This window comes from Nothobranchius furzeri, chromosome 17 (genome assembly GCF_043380555.1).
Source record: "Nothobranchius furzeri strain GRZ-AD chromosome 17, NfurGRZ-RIMD1, whole genome shotgun sequence".
Classification (NCBI taxonomy): Eukaryota; Metazoa; Chordata; class Actinopteri; order Cyprinodontiformes; family Nothobranchiidae; genus Nothobranchius; species Nothobranchius furzeri.
The window spans coordinates 27,268,617-27,284,566 of NC_091757.1; the positions used below are offsets into that span (position 1 = coordinate 27,268,617).

The following is a 15,950-nucleotide window of genomic DNA, read 5'->3' on the forward strand; positions in this document are numbered from 1 at the left end:
CACACACATACACACACGCTTGATTAACCACCAATGAGGTGTTTGGTGGTTTTGTCTCAGCTTCCCCGTCCTCGTATTTGAAAAAGGTACTGAATTCCTCATAGCCGATCCAATAACATCTTTACACTCAACTATGTAAAACTTCGTGAAAAGAATTAAAAAGGCAGTAAATCTTTTTACAGAAAAAATCCTTTACCTCACCAAAAGTAGTTCCATAATAAGGTATTTTCTCATGATATCCGATACATACAAAAAGGGTCCGGTGCAATGTGGATCGGGTGGCAGACCGAGGCGGGAGCCTTGGCGGTCCGATCCCCGGACAAGAAAACAGGTTTTTGGGACATGGAACGTCACCTCGCTGGCGGGGAAGGGGCAGGAGCTTGTGGCAGAGGTTGAGCGGTACCAGCTAGATATAGTCGGACTCACCTCGACACATAGCATTGGCTCTGGAACCCAGGTCCTTGAGGGGGTTGGACACTCTCCTTTGCTGGAGTTGCTCCGGGTGAGAGGCGGAGGGCTGGGGTTGGCTTTTTGTTAGCCCCAAGACTCTCTGCCTGTGTGTTGGGGTTTACCCCGGGGGACAAGAGGGTAGCTTCCTTGCACCTTCGGGTCGGGGAACGGGTCCTGACTGTTGTTTGTGCTTATGGACCAAATATCAGTTCAGAGTACCCACCCTTTTTGGAGTCCCTGGGACGAGTGCTAGATAGTGCTCCATCAGGTGACTCCATTGTCCTGCTGGGGGACTTCAATGCTCACGTGGACAATGACAGCTTGACCTGGAGGGGTGTGATTGGGAGGAATGGCCCGCCTGATCTGAACTCGAGTGGTGTTTCGTTATTGGACTTCTGTGCAAGCCGCAGTTTGGCCATAACGAACACCATGTTGGAACATAAGGATGCCCATCGGTATACTTGGTACTGGGACAGCCGAGGTCGCAGGTCGATGATAAACTTTGTAGTTGTATCATCAGACCTGCGGCCGTATGTTTTGGACACCCGAGTGAAGAGAGGAGCAGAGCTGTCAACTGATCGCCACCTGGTGGTGAGTTGGATCAGATGGCAGGGGAAGATGCCGCGTAGACCTGGCAGACCCAAACGCATTGTGAGGGTCTGCTGGGAACACCTGGCAGAAGAATCTGTTAAGACGATCTTCAACTCCCACCTCCGGCAGAGCTTTGACCTTGTCCCGAGAGCAGTGGGGGACATCGACTCCGAGTGGGCCTTGTTCCACTCTGCGATTGTTGAGGCGGCTGTTGCTAGCTGTGGTCGCAAGGTGGCCGGTGCCAGTCGTGGTGGAAACCCCATACCTGCTGTGGACACCAGAGGTTCGGGGAGCCGTCAGGCTGAAGAAGGAGGCCTACAGGATGTGAATGGTCTGTGGGTCTCCAGAGGCAGCAGACAGGTACCAGATAGCCAAGCGGGGTGCAGCAGTGGCAGTTGCCGAGGCAAAATTTGGGCATGGGAGGAGTTTGGTGAGGCCATGGAGAAAGACTATTGATCGGCTCCAAAGACGTTCTGGCAAACTGTCCGGCGCCTCAGGAGAGGAAGGCAGCAACTCGCTCACATTGTTTACAGTGGGGATGGGGAGCTGCTGACATCAACTGAGGCTATAGTCGGACGGTGGAAGGAATACTTTGAGGAGCTCCTCAATCCCACCTATGCGCATTCCGAGGAGGAACCAGAGCTGGGAGGCCTGGGGATGGACTGTCCAATCTCGGGGGCAGAAGTTGCTGAGGTAGTCAAACAACTACACAGCGGCGGAGCCCCGGGAGCGGATGAGATTCGGCCTGGGTATCTCAAGGCTATGGATGTTGTAGGGCTGTCATGGCTGACACGTCTCTGCAACATTGCGTGCTGATCGGGGGCAGTTCCTGTGGAGTGGCAGACCGGGGTGGTGGTCCCCATCTTTAAGAAGGGTGACCTGAGGGTGTGTTCCAACTATAGGGGGATCACACTCCTCAGCCTCCCTGGAAAGGTCTACTCCAGGGTACTGGAGAGGAGGGTCCGATTGATAGTTGACTCTCAGATTGAGGAGGAGCAATGTGGTTTTCGCCCTGGCCGTGGAACTGTGGACCAGCTCTATACCCTTGCAAGGGTGATGGAGGGGGCATGGGAGTTTGCCCAACCAATCCACATGTGCTTTGTGGATTTGGAGAAGGCTTATGACCGTGTCCCCAGGGGCACCCTGTGGGGGACGCTCCAGGAGTATGGGGTGGGTGGCTTTCTGTTAAGGGCCATTCAGTCCCTTTACCAGAGGAGCGTGAGTTTGGTCCGCATAGCCGGTAGTAAGTCAGACCTGTTCCCAGTGAGGGTTGGACTCCGCCAGGGCTGCCCTCTGTCACCGGTTCTGTTCATTACCTTTATGGACAGAATTTCTAGGTGCAGCCGTGGTGTGGAGTGTGTCGATTTTGGTGGCAGGAGAATCTCGTCTCTGCTTTTTGCGGATGATGTGGTCCTCCTAGCTTCATCCAGCTCTGACCTTCAGCTCTTGCTCGGTTGGTTCGCGGCAGAGTGTGAAGCGGCTGGGATGAGGATCAGCACCCCCAAATCTGAGACCATGGTTCTCGACCGGAAAAGGGTGGCTTGCCAACTCCGGGGACGGGGGAGAGGTCCTACCTCAAGTGGAGGAGTTTAAGTATCTCGGGGTCTTGTTCACGAGTGAGGGTAGGAGGGATCGGGAGATCGACAGGCGGATTGGTTCGGCGTCTGCAGTGATGCGGATGCTGAGCCGATCTGTCATGGTGAAGAGGGAGCTGAGCCAGAAAGCCAGGCTCTCGATTTACCGGTCGATCTACGTCCCAATCCTCACCTATGGTCATGAGCTTTGGGTAATGACCGAAACGAGATCGCGGATACAAGCGGCCGAAATGAGTTTCCTCCGTAGGGTGGCCGGGCTCAGCCTTAGAGATAGGGTGAGGAACTCGGACATTCGGGAGGGACTCGGAGTAGAACCGCTGCTCCTCCGGATCGAAAGGAGTCAGTTGAGGTGGTTTGGGCATCTGGTCAGGATGCCTCCTGGAGGCCTCCCTGGGGAGGTGTTTCGGGCATGTCCTGCCGGCAGGAGGCCCCCGGGTCGACCCAGGACATGTTGGAGAGGTTACATCTCCAATCTGGTCCGGGAACGCCTTGAGGTCCTGCCGGAGGAGCTGGTGGAGAAGGCCGGGGAGAGGACGGTCTGGAGTTCCCTAGTTGGGATGCTGCCCCCGTGACCCGGACCCGGATAAGCGGAGGAAGACGACAAGACTCAGAAAAACTGGAAAAAGATTGCAAATGTTATCGTTTTTAAGATGTTTCAGGATGAATTTTGAGTAAAATTCCTCAGAAAATAGAAACATTTCTGATCATGTCAGATATGTACATATATGCACGTGCATCTTAATGATTTGTGTTTGTCACAGTTGTGATCTGGGACATCAGCCTCCAGCTGCGTTCCCACCAGCAGCAGCTCCTGTTCACTGACCTGCATGCTGCAGTGCCACTGTGCACATCAATAAGAAAGTAATTAAGCTGACACTGCATCAATAAAAATGTGCATAATTAGAATAAATGTCAGAGTAACTTCTCACACGTGCCACCACTTCACACACCGAACCCCACCAGCAACACTTATGTCGTCCCTTTTCCTACTGGTGGGGAGTAAAGAAAACATGTAAAACTACAATAAAACCTAGAATCTAATTTTGTTTGTTTTAAGGTAAATTTCCATCTCTGCTTCTGCAGTTGTTTGTTAAAGCTGCAAAGGCAACTCAGGAAAACAAAGCAGCTTAGAAGATGTTTCATGCATCTTAATAACATTCTAACACAGTATGCTGTATGCTTGCATATCACCTTTCAGAGTGGGAGGACTCCCTCTACACTACAGAGTATCATTCACCCATTCACACACTGATGGTGATGAGCTACAATGTAGCCACAGCTGCCCTGAGGTGCACTGGCAGAGGTGAGGCTGCCGAGCACAGGCGCCACCGGTCCATCCAACAACCTCTGGCAGGCAAGGTGGGTTACGTGTCTTGCCCAAGGACACAACAGCAGCATTCTCTGGTTGGAGTCGGGATCAAACCGGCAATTTTCCAATTACTGGCCAACCAGCTCTACCTCCTGAGCTGCTGCTGCCCATAAAGTATAGCCATAAATATATTGTAGAGATTAAAATAAATAAATAAATAACAGGGTGGTTCTCCTGCGTTTGTTTAAAAACCTCCACCGATGACACGTTTCAGACCAAAATCAACTATTGGACCTTCCCGTTGTGGTCTGACCAAACCACCGCACTTCCCTGTGTCCTCCACTCATTGCACACTCAAGCATTTAGCAGCAGAACACCACTGGTGTGAGAGGTTCTCCGCTCAATAGCACCAGAGAAGGAGAAACAGCCGGCTGCTACCACTTCAACTTTAGGACAAACTACCAGAGTCCTAAAAAGAAAAACACCTTTTGAAGTCACGGACAACCAGAGATGTTTGGACCTGGAAAACGGCAACTGGTGTTTAGCACTGTCTCGTTTCCTCTGGAAATCAAATAGGAAGTGAAACCAAGATGATTTTTCAGAGTTCACAGCTGCTGCTCTACACCATACACACCATGATCTTTTGAGAGGATGATCCGGGGTCAACCCAGGACAAACGCAGAGGCTTTACAATCAGCTGGCTGAGGAACGCAATGGGATCTTGAGTTGTTGTTAATTAATAAGCAAACATGATTTTACTGTGCTGACTATCTGTCACGTTGGTTTATCTTGTTTCCTAGGTCAGATCTCCACATGTGGAAACTGATCAAAAGTTGTTGATCAGAAATGTTAAGGTCACAAACCCTTTCTGAATTGTTTGGACTCCATTCATCTACAATCTGTGTCTGAATTGTGAAAATAAAAGGCTACTGTTACTCTCCCCAGGAGAGTTCAAACAGCAAAGAGCCAGGTTAGTAAGAATCTGTAGAGACAGCCAGGGTGGCTTCTAGAGAACAGCCATCAGGAGGAAACCAAACTACAATGGTGCACATGGAACAAGAAGAAAGCCACGGCCTTTAGAAGAATGTCTCTGACAACCTCCCTCAGGCTACCATGGTAGAGGTGTTGGTGGACTAAAAAAAGGTGAATGTGTGTTTATTTGAAACAATGATTTTATTTAGAGATCCAGATTAGAGCAGAGGGAACACCTTTCTGTTCATCACGGCAAGCTGAGCAAATAGACTGACTGAGAAATGGATGTTGCTCGACCAGAGAAAAGATGAAAAGAATGAATCTTAGTTACTAGTTTAGTCCAGCTGGGAAAGGAGCTGAACCCACCGACCCTTCAGGCCTAACAGCTATGTCAGAAATCAGCTCAACCCATCTCTGCAGGGTCCACCAGCACACACCTGGGTTTCAGTCATGTGACCTACTCAAAGCATGACTGTGTCATGGGGGCATTAGAGAACATTCAGTTATACTATCAGCACGTCCAAAAGCACCATCACTACCTAGCGTTTTGGCTACAGTAAACTCACGTGGCCTTGTTCTGCATCAGCGGGCACCAGATCAACCAACATTCACCAACCTCTGTGGCTCATGTATAAGTGACGGTTTCACCTTTAACATTTTAGTTTTGTGGTGAAAAGGTTCTGAGGCGTCAAAGAACAGAACATGTTTCAACCAGTTTTCTCAAATTTCTAATGTTCTCACAGAATGTCAGTGTTATTATCAGATTAGTGGAAAAAATTAAAAAAGCTTTAGCTAAGAAAAAGAGATCATATAGAAATGTCCTCGAGCATCATCATTAGTCCAGCCTGTAGGGGGGAAGTGCGTTAGCTTGAGCAGGTTAGTATTTGTTTATTTTAGGGCAGTTATGAAATTTAGTGGGTCATTTTTTTCATTTTTGTCTTTGCAAGTCAGGACTGGGCTTTGTATGTTTTGGTTTAGGATGCCAGAATCACCACCCAGCAGGGATGAGAGCTGTAAAGTGGCCGATGGAGGATGACTGGAGCCCAGAAAAGGCCGCTTGAGCTGCTCCTGTGAAAGTTTGTGTGCCGGCTTCCTGCATCTGTAATTACGGCTGTCACATCGGTGTCCTTCACACCCAGTGGGCAGCTGGAGGGAGAGTTGCTCTGCTCACTAGCTGATCGATGGGCTTGCCCTGCCTCCAAACACCCCCCACCCTGCACAGGACAGAAACCAAATCTACTGATTCAGAAGACATAATGTGCTTGTGTGCTGCACCAACTGTCAGCACAAACCAACCGATGGTCCATTTGTATAAATGACATTGTTTTAGTCAGTTTAACTCGCATTAGGTGGGTACAGATACAAATGGCTTAGAGCAGGGGTCTGCAACCTTTACGTATCTCTTCAGTTTTACGTTCCTAGGGCCGCGACTGCTACAGGCCCTTTGGAAAGAGACAATCCACACATTTTTAGAGCAGTCTACAGAAAAAAGTGTTTTTTTTTTCTCAGATTTCTGAGATTAATCTTTTTCAGTGGCCATCTTTTTCTTCTGTAAATTCCATTAAAAGTGATTTGCTGTCATTTTAGAAGGAAAAAACCTGAAACTAAAAACATTACTGGTACTTTTAGTGTCATTCTGTTGAGCATAACAAATGCAATTATTTCATCAGGAAGCTGAAAGCTTAAAACTGCATTTCTTTATGATATTTATATTTTACAACACGACCTTTAAAGATAATTTTAGTCAAAGTTGTTAGGCTGATAGCTCTCATGGCTCCAGAGCCACTCCTGGTTTAGAGTTCCACGCAGCCTGTTTAGTTTCCAACAGACATTTTCTGATAGATTAAATGAGACGAGGATGAGTACCTCTGGGACACGTGGAGCTCATTAGGAGTTTTATTTATTTAGGAACAATACTCTGCCACTCATCAGGAAGTAGTTCTCCTCTTTTGCAAGACATCAACACTAAACAATCCAACTCTGTGCTGTTGGCAAAAAGCTAGACTTGTTAGTGTTTTGCTTTAAATCACATCAGCCAAGTCTGGAACTACAGGCAAGGAACTGAGAACTGCTAACTGGTCTGAATCAACATTTTGGAAGAAAGGAATGGTAAAGATATGTAGGTAAGAAAGTAATGATACCAAAATAAAGCAAATAAGTAGATGAGATGTAAGATTAAATAAAAACTTACCTTTTTAGATGCTTGTTGAATTCAGAGATGAGAGAAAACTGCTTTTGTTCTCCTTCAGTTGCATCAGTGAAATCATGCCGGCCTAACCCTAACCCTCTAACATCTATTGGGTGGCACGAACTCACCACAGAGGAACACTGCTGTCTGTCCGTCGCTCTCTCTTTGGCTGTATATCACTTTGTCTCATAACGCGGTCAATAACGGGCAAACAAGGACTGCCCAGAGAGTTAGGACAGGAAGTTGTTTTAGAAAATGGTTCACAGCCCACTGTTCCAACAGATCGGTCAGTTTGGTGTTGTGGAAAACGTGGTAAAGAAGTTGTTCTTCATACAGATTTAGAAAAATTAAGTTACAGGCTGTCTGGGCAGAACAAATATTTAGTCTAACTTGAATATTAGATAGTTTTTTAAAATTTGAAATGTGTGTGTGTGTGTGTGCGTGTGTGTGTGTGTGTGTGTGTGTGTGTGTGTGTGTGTGTGTGTGTGTGTGTATGATTTAATAACCTTGTCATGTAACATTAGATACATTATTATTGAGAAAAAGGCAGGCTGGATGGGTGTAACCCCAAATCCACACTTGAGGCATGAGTGGTGTAGAATGGCAGCAGGATGGTTTACTTGCATACTGTGCGACACATCAGTCCACACCGAGGAAGTGTCTCAGGTGCGGCGCAGCTTCTCCACTATCCACCTTGCTGGACTCCCTGGATCACAAAATCTCTCAAGTCTTCAAAGGTTATGGATTGTTTCTGCCACCCAGCGTTTGTTACGGCTGCCAGGTTCCTGCTGCTCCAGCACCTTGGACAGCTCCACCTCATTCCTCATGTGCTGAAACACACTTCAGCACCATGGACAGCAGCTGGCCTGGCTTAAGGGATATTCAAGTCAATTCCAGTCCTCCAACACGTTTTAGAGGTTTCTCTGATTCAACAGGCTTGATTATGTTAATGTTTATTTATTTGGCAAATCCATAGCGACGAACAGTTTTTAACCCTGGGTTAAAAAGGGTTAGGGTTAGGGCATGTTGTGATCTGTGGGGGAAACCAGAGTACCCGGAGGAAACCCACATATGCATGGGGAGAACATGCAACTCCGCGCACAAAGGCCTCAGCCGAGTTTTGAACCTGCACCTTCTTGCTGTGAGGCAGCAGTGCTAACAACTGTGCCACCATGCAGCCCATTTGATTGGCCTGTGCTCATCAGCCTGTTAATCACCTGCTGATTGAAATCAGGTGTGTTAAACAGAGTTAAACTAAAACATGCTGGATTTGGGACCGCCAGGCCTGGAATGAACACGCTTGGTAGATCATCCACTCGTTCCTGTTGCAGCCTCAAACCACCAGAGCTGCAGCTTATTTGCTGATGACAGGAACTTGGATAAAAGCTGCAGCTGTCAGCAGTTCGAGGGCAACAGGACTGTTGTTGTTTGTCCCCCTGATCAGTGGGATCCTGCTAGTTGTCAGTGTTGTGTTATGAAAATTCCCAGTTTGTTGTTTAACTGGAACTTGGAACTCCTTAGAGAACATTAGTGTCGGCTCCTTTTGTGTTTAGCTGCTGTTCTACAGCTCGGAGAGAAGTTAAATGGGTGAGATTTTATTTTGGAGACCTTTTTGGTATTTTGGGTTAAGTTTTGACATTTCAGAGACTTCTCTTGAATGGTCTTTTGGTTTTTCTCTTTTAATTTGGTTTAATTCTTATCTTAGTTTTAGTTTTGAACAAATAAGAGCACTTTGAGTTGTTTACCTCCCTTTCTAGTTATTTTATTATATAAGCAGTCCTCCTCCTGCTGAGGCTTGTCCTTTATAATAAAAACACATTTTATTTATACCTTCCAACCACACTCCAGCTTCTTATGTCAACCCCCTTCACACTGACCACCTGCACGGGTTGTAACACCATCAAACCAAAAAGAGAAGAACGAGATCACGTGCGATATCACTGTTTGACATTGTATATAATGTTGTGCCTCTTGAATATTAGATAGTTGCCGGTAATTTCTTGGGACCAGCAATGAGGAAACAGGTGCCAGCAGTTTCTTTGGGGCCGTTGGAGAGGAATCAAGAGCTGGCTGACTCAGGGGGCTGGCATTGAGGGAGTAGGAGACAGGGGTCTCTTGGGGCTGTGAATGAGAAAGCAGGAGCCGACAGGACCGTGGAAAAAATCAACGAGGGAGTAGGAGCTGGTGGGCCCTTGTAAAGTGGCAATAAAGGTGCTCTTGGTGAGCTCGGAGGGAGCTTCTGAAGTAGGTTGGAGCTTGGGCAGGGCTTCTGGACAATAGTGAGGCTTCTGGAAAAGGTCAGAGCTTGAGCAGAGCTTCTGGAGAAGGTCGAAACTTGGACTGAGCCACAGGAGACCGAGACCCTTTGGGAAACTCTGGACTCGACAGCTCGGACAGAACCTTGCGAGATTGGGACCCTCAGGGAGCCTCCGAGCAGGACGGCTAGGATGGCCTCAGGAACAGGCGGCACAGCAGGGGCTTCAGCATTGACCTCTGGGTGCAGCAGCAGATGCTCTGAGACCTCTAGGATGACTATACTTTAGTTACAACTTGTGCCTTCATGATGGATGTAGAGATGGTTCACACTGACCCAGAGGAGAGGACGAGGTGGAGGCTTGACCCACCAGGTGTGACGAGGTGACACTGACTGGAACCACGGGATGGGTGGTGTAAATAGGCTCACCAGAAATTAGGATAGGGAGTTGAGCTGGGCCCCCAAAGGATGATAAGAAGGCACCGGTCAGGTGTGATTGAGATGGAGCCAGAACAGGTCACTGGATCAGTGCTCTGATGATGGCGCCATCTACAGGTTGATCATGAAGGTGTAGAGAAGTTCATCCAGCCCCCCAGAAGTGATAGAGGCGCCAGTCTGAATAGCAGGTGAAGGTGAGTTCTGGCCAAAAACACTGAGTAGTTCACAGGTTCAATATTTAACCGAGTTCATGGGGTGTGACTGAAAAAACTGAAAAGACAGAGAACCATGAGTTTTGTTGTAATCAGTGAGGGATGGGTCCTTTTTAAGGTTCTTGTAGGTGTAAGGGTTGTATATAGGTGTGGGTATTATAAGGTGCTTCTGGGGTTGGGTACTGGTTTACCTGCTGGGTCCATAAAGGTTGGTTACTTCTCACAGTTTAACCTTCCAATACTCTACTCATCCACTGTGCAGTATATTCTATATTTAACCTTGCTGACCACACAGTAAAACATCTGTACTCTTTACCACCACCGCCACTGCTCATTATCCACTACTTACTGAAAATGAGCAACTCTACTGTGCAACAACCAATGCTGTGTATCTAGCTAAATACAGTCTCATTTATTCATTTTCTTTGCATATTTACAGAACTAAGAAAGTTGTTTACACTTTCAAGTGGAAATGTTTGCTATCAAAAAAGACTTTGAAATCGATTGGAAATCATCTAATGGCTTAAATGGATAAAATTCTGAAGTAAATGCAAAGTGCCATCATGAAAAATGAAGGAACAAACATTGTGACGAATAATTGTTGAGCTGTTTAGGATCCTTACACAGTCCCAAAACTCAAAGTCAAGCACTTTTGAGGTAAGCTGGAAGGTTTTCCTGCTCCTTTCAGACGTGATGATAAGCACATCGTTCTTGCCTGCTCAGGGTTATCGTTTTCCTCATCCCAAAGTCAAATTTTATAGTGATTTTAAAACAATGTTTTAGCTCTAAAAAAAACTAACTGTAAAACTAAACTAGTCAGACCTTTTAAAAGTCAACAGAGTTCAAGGTGCTTTTCTGTTCACCTTGTTGAATTTGTTCTAGTTTTAACATTAAAAGTACATTAAAAATTTGTCCGATCCAGTTTAAAGAAACTGACAGCTGATTTACCATCTCATGAGAATCGGCTTTAGACAGAAACCAGTTCCACTCCAAAAATCAAAGAAAAAATAAAATCTACTTAAACTTTCTTCACCTTGTTTAGGCTGATCTAGACTGATTTAGTCACAATGCCCTCAACCCTGGGACCGAGTGTTGTGATGATGTCAGGTGACCCGTTAGGCCATTGAAATGTAAACCAGTGCTACCAGTTAGATGCACACAAACTGGTCTCACATTTATAGTGTAACATTAGATAGATAGATAGATAGATAGATAGATAGATAGATAGATAGATAGATAGATAGATAGATAGATAGATAGATAGATAGATAGATAGATAGATAGATAGATAGATAGATAGATAGATAGATAGATAGATAGATAGATAGATAGATAGATAGATAGATAGATAGATAGATAGATAGATAGATAGATAGATAGATAGATAAACAGATAGATATTTTTATTCGGTCAACAACAACAATTTATCAATTTTACATAAAAGTAATCAAGCAACTGAAAAAAGGAACAGGTTGAAGCCTAGTGGCTTATAATTAGCCTATCCTTAACTCCCACAGAGATAATCAAATCCTTAACCAAGGCTGATAGATAAGATGCATAACATTTAAAGAAAAAGCAATGATAAATCAAGAAATCAAATCAACACAAGGTTAGCCATCAAACTAAGTTTCTATAACTTTGGAAGATGCAAATTTTTACAAATTTCTTGAAAAATGACAAAGAATAACACATCTTCAGTTCATCATTAAGTCCATTCCATAACTTCACTCCCAAAACCGACACACATCTATACTTAGCATTAGTTCGCACTTTAGGTATTTCAAACATATAAGACCCCCTCAAATCATATTTAAACATACTTAAACTACAAATTGGAACATTATTTTTCACCACCCTATACATCTTTCTAAAGTTTTAAGATATATAATGTCCTTACATTTTAACATAGCTGATACTACAAAAAATTTACACCTTTATCCAACCTAACCTGTTAAAACTGTTTAATAAATGTTCGAAGCACAAAACAAAGACACATTCAGTCATAAAAAATTGGCTCAACCAGGACCTCATTCATAGATTTACAAGTAAGTTGCAGCAGCTTCATATTGGGTTTAAAGCATTTTGACTCTTAAATACTTTACTAATTCAAGTTTAATGTCTTCATTTCACTTTCCTTTATTTTCCTTCCCATAGGTGTGAGCTGCTAAACCTGGACTTGAAGTACACATCTGACAATGTGCTTTGGAAACAGTAAGAGCTCTATTAGGATAAAGAGATATGTGGGTGAGACAGGAGCTCCTGTCGAATCATTGCTGAAGAAATGTCCTTGATACCCCGAGGGACAAAATTATCAAATATTTTCTGTGCCTTACAGCGCAGAGTGCATTTGGTGCGAAACTGACTGCAGACTGGTTGGTCTGTCATCTGTAACTGAAGCCTGATTCCGAAGTAATTCAGTCTGGGCTGAGCACTGGCATGGGCAGTTTTATAATGTTGGGAAGTTGGAGAGTAGCAATACCAGATACACTCCAGTACTCACAGGGGGAATATACACAGTTGAAACTGGGTACATACTAGAGGTAGGAAAAATGATCGATTCTAAGATGCATCGCGATTCAGCCGTGCATGATTCCGCATCGATGCAGCAACGTGACATAATGAGATTCTCTCCCTATGTCTATGTCAGGGGTCGACAACCGCGGCTCTGGAGCCGCATGCGGCTCTCTGTGTTTGTAAAATAATGAATGGATATTTAAATAAAATGCTTTATATTTTACTGCATTAATTTTACACCTGTAAGCCAATTCTAAATGTAAAGATTGTCTGCGTAAACCTGAACAGTTCCAACCCGGTCTTACTGTGAGACCGGGTTGACGCGTCACGCTGGTGCGTAATCATATCGGCGCTTTCTGAGCTGAAGAGGATGTGAGATTCTGGGCTTCTCCTCAGATCCTGGATGTGTCGCCACATTGGAGACAGGAACAAGCGCTATTCAGCCAAAGTTTCATAATCAGGGAACATTTTCTAAGTGACAAGTCTCGCTTCAGTCGGAGGAATCTTCCTGCATGCGCTCTAGTCTGCGACGTGCTCCAAGCCCCTCTCCACATCTTCAGCTCACTGTGCGCCGCACGTACGCGCTGACAGTGAGCTGCGCTGAGCTCCGTGTCCAGCTCAGATGGGAATCATTTCTTAAGTGATTTAGCTACATCTGCGATGTGCGAAACGAATAAAATGTCAGTTCGTCTGCATGCGTCGGGGTCTTTCTATTCTTTCTCCGTCAAAATAAATAGTCAAAAACGGGAACTATCCAGTCAACACAACACAAGCCCTGCTTTTAACTGTTTTTTTTTATTGTGAAAATAGATAAAATTAAACTTGATTAACACCAGAGCCAGGCGCACTGAGCCGTTGTCTCCGTCACTGTAAATGAGGGAAAAACAAAATGATCGGATCCTTTTCTGACCTTCCCCACCTACAAAGTTTAATTACAACAAGCAAATGTGACAGAGCCTGGATTTGTATTCTGAACAGTCTAAACATGTTTTAAAAAGAAACGTATGACAAAAGTGGCACCTGCTCAGTAAAACCACCAACAGGGTGAAAAATATCAAAATATTGTAGGCAGAGACGGGCTACAACTTCTGGATCCACTTTATATAAATCCTTTTATTGATTATCTTCTTATGAAAGATAACTTTGGCAGTCTGGATTGCTGATTGGCTGCACCTGGCGGTAAGGCGTTTCCTGTTTCCTGTTTTCAGTGTTGCACTCCGTGAAGCTGTTTGGTGTCTGGGGCTCGCTAAAACCGATTTAATTTCTCTGTAACAGGATATCTCTGAGTTATTGTAGCACATAAGCACGCTAAAACACACTTTTTCTGTTGTTCCATCAAGCTTTTAGGGAACCATTTGAGTTCGTACGCAGTTTATTTGGTGTTGAACAGTTTGTTGTCCAGTTAACTTAGCCTCAGCACGGCTATGGCTACTTATGTCTCTGCTTCTCCGTCTCCTATCTCTTGCTCTCTGTGTCAGATGTTTAGTTACTCCTCTGCCTCCTTTAGTGATAATGGTACGTGTAATAAATGTAGCATTTTTGTAGCTTTGGAGGCGAGGGTGTCGGAATTGAAGTCCCGGCTCCGCGCTGTTGAAAAGCCCGTAAACAGCCGTAGCTACTTAGCTAGCGTGGGGCTAACTAGCTCAGAACCACCCCGTAGCGGTCCTCCAGCAGAACCCGAGCAGCCGGGACCTCAGGCCGGCTAGGTGACGGTACGCAGGAAGCATAGAACCCAGCCCGTGGGACACCACCAACCCGTCCATGTTTCTAATAGATTTTCCCCGCTCAGTGACGCACCCACTGATAAGCAGACTCTGATCATTGGCAGCTCCATAGTCAGAAATGTGGCATTAGAGGCTCCAGCAACCATATGTTTACCTGGGGCCAGAGCGGGCGACATTAAATCTTATCTGAAACTGCTGGCTAAGGATGAGCCTAAATACGGTAAGATTTTTATTCACGCTGGCGGTAACGACACCCGGTTACGCCAATCGGAGGTCACTAAAATTAATGTTGCTTCAGTGTGAAAGTTTGCAGAAAACAATGTCGGACTCTGTAATTTTCTCTGTCCCCCTACCCGATCGGACCAGTGACGACATGTTTAGCCGCATGCTGTCCTTCCACCGCTGGTTGTCTAGGTGGTGACCTGAAAACAACGTGGGCTACATTGATAATTGGAATACTTTTTGGGGAAAACCTGGTCTGATGCGGAGAGATGGCATCCATCCCTCTTTGGATGGAGCAGCTCTTCTTTCTAGGAACATGTCCAGTTTTATTTGTCCTCCATGACAACCCAGGGTCCAGACCAGGAAGCAGAGTCGTAGTTTAACACACCCCTCTGCAGCTTCTGTACTGTTACCCACCCACTACCCCATAGAGACAGTGTCCTGCCCACAACCAAAACCACACAGATTAAATATCAGGCTTGATAAAGCAAATCATGGAAATCTCATAAATATTAGAACAAATTCAACTGAGCAGAAAACTAGAAAAATTAAATGTGGGTTGTTGAACATTAGATCCAATTTTTCTAAGACTTTGTTAGTTAATGACTTGATTTGTGATAATCAGATCTCTTTGCTCTCTCTCTCAGAATCCTGGCTGCAGCAAGAGGAGTATGTTAGCGTAAACGAGTCGACTCCTTCAAATTATTTAAATCATCATATTGCTCGAAGGCCTCACCACCTCACACCCACAACACTTTTTTATTTATTTCTTCTTTTTTTCTCTTTTTAACCTTTATAATTCCTTTCTTTCCCTTTTTTTATCTGCTTCTGGATTTTTACATCTGCATGGCACAATTTTTTTCCCTTTCCACACTGCAGCACACAACTTGCGCACGCACACACACACACACACACACACACACACACACACACACACACAGACTCCATACGCAGTCACACACACACACACACACATAGACTCCATACGCAGTCACACAGATAAGTAGCCTAAGGCGTTTCATTGCACAATCAAAACACTGTTGGGCTTGTCTTGTTATTGTTATTATTATTATTATTGTTGTTTTTTATTATTTATTTTTACTTAATCATTATCAGCGTTAATATTTTTATATTAATGTTGTGGGGGATTTTTTTTATTATTATTGTATTTTTACTACTATTATTATTATATTTAATGTTGCAAATGATAATAATGATTATAACAATACCCTCACAGTACATGAGTGATTACGGGCTTTGTGATGCATGGCGATCTCTTCATCCTAACCGTAGAGAGTATACTTTTTTTTCGCACGTCCATCACTCTCATTCACATTTGGATTATTTTCTAGTCAGCAGCTCATTGTTGGCTGACATTTCAGACACTGAGATACACCCCATAGTTGTCAGCGACCATGCTCCGGTTTCTTTAACTCTGGTAAATAAGAAGACAATCCCGCCAAGCAAAAACTGGAAGTTTA

General features: G+C 44.9%; 1 protein-coding gene across 2 annotated transcripts in view; it reads right to left on the bottom strand.

The window, feature by feature from the left end:
- Nucleotides 1–7,247, bottom strand: part of slc4a5a (solute carrier family 4 member 5a) — a 48,688-nt gene extending 41,441 nt beyond the window's left edge. For both annotated transcript variants that reach the window (XM_054731202.2, XM_054731201.2), the window contains exon 1: nt 7,109–7,247. The gene's annotated coding sequence lies outside the window, so the exon portion shown is untranslated. The remainder of the gene's footprint in view (nt 1–7,108) is intronic.
- Nucleotides 7,248–15,950: the final 8,703 nt, after the last annotated feature.